The sequence below is a fragment of the Tamandua tetradactyla genome, chromosome 4 (genome assembly GCF_023851605.1).
Source record: "Tamandua tetradactyla isolate mTamTet1 chromosome 4, mTamTet1.pri, whole genome shotgun sequence".
Taxonomy (NCBI): domain Eukaryota; kingdom Metazoa; phylum Chordata; class Mammalia; order Pilosa; family Myrmecophagidae; genus Tamandua; species Tamandua tetradactyla.
Window position 1 is genome coordinate 113,334,521 of NC_135330.1, and position 1,271 is coordinate 113,335,791.

General features: G+C 41.2%; 1 pseudogene; it reads left to right on the forward strand.

Moving 5' to 3' along the window:
* The first annotated feature begins 977 nt into the window (after positions 1-977).
* LOC143679284 (acylphosphatase-2 pseudogene) lies at positions 978-1,271 on the forward strand (annotated as a pseudogene).

A 1,271-nucleotide genomic window follows, 5' to 3' on the forward strand; every position in this document is an offset into this window, starting at 1 on the left:
CGTTATTTTTTAATTTCATTATTATTTTTCTCTCCTTCCTGTGGGCATCAGTCTGAGTTCACTCCCAATACATCTTGGGGTGTCTCCTTTTGACTTTGAGGCCTACTACTGAGGTGTGTTTTTTTCATATTTTTATTAGTATTTTTTTTAGTTTGAGAGGATGCATGGGCCAGGACTCAAGCCCAGGTCTTCCACGAGGCAGGCAGGCATTATGCCACTGAAATAACCATGCACCCCTACCTAGCTTTTAAAAGACCCTCAAGTAGAGTTGTGCTTTCTACATGAGATCTAGGCATTGGTTTGGTGGAATTACTGACAAATCAAGTTCAAAAGGAAACCTTCAACACAAAGCCAAGTAAATACAAACTTTAGATGAGTGAAGGAAACCCACTTGCAAAATAACCTTATTAAGGTAATCAAATGCCTCAAACACAACAGAAAATCAGAAAACTCATGAAGATGCAAGCAGATGTGGCCCAGTCAAATGACCAAATCAAAACTCGGTAGAGGATACAGAATATGGAACAACTACTCAAGAACATTTATAAAGAAGTGAAGGATATCAGGACGACACTAAAAGAGCATAAAGAAGAATTCAAAAGATTAAATAGAAAAATGGCAGCTCCTACAGAGGTAAAAGATACAGTAGACCAAACAACAAATATAATAAATTCAATTCCCGGTGTCTGCCCATGCAAAAATAAAAATATACTAAATTCGATTCCCGGTGTCTGCCCATGCAAAAATAAAAAATAAAAATAAAAATATACTAAATTCAATTCCCAGTGCCTGCCCATGCAAAAATAAAAAATGAAAATATACTAAAGACACACGGTAGCAGATTCAAAGAACCTGAAGGAAGGATAAGTGAACTAGAGGACAGAACAATTAAATGAGAGTGTGCAAAAGAACAAATGGCGGCCGTCGCCACATCCTGAAGTCTGCTCTGGCGCCTCAGCAGAGGGCTTGCGGCTGCCATGCCCACCGCCAGGCCGCTCCCATCCATGGACTAGAAGTGTCGGGAGAGTGCTGGGCGCATGCTTCAGCTTGTACTCGGAAGACCAAGCTAAGAGAGTCGGCGTGGTCAGTTGGGTGAAGAATACCAGCAAAGGCACCGTGACAGGCCAGGTGCAGGACCCCGAAGGAAAAGCCAATTCCACGAAGTCGTAGCTGAGCAAGGTTGGAGGTCCCAGTTCTCACATGGCAGGGACTTTTCTAATGAAAAAAACATCTCTAAACTTGAATTCACTAATTTTAGTATTAGATACTAA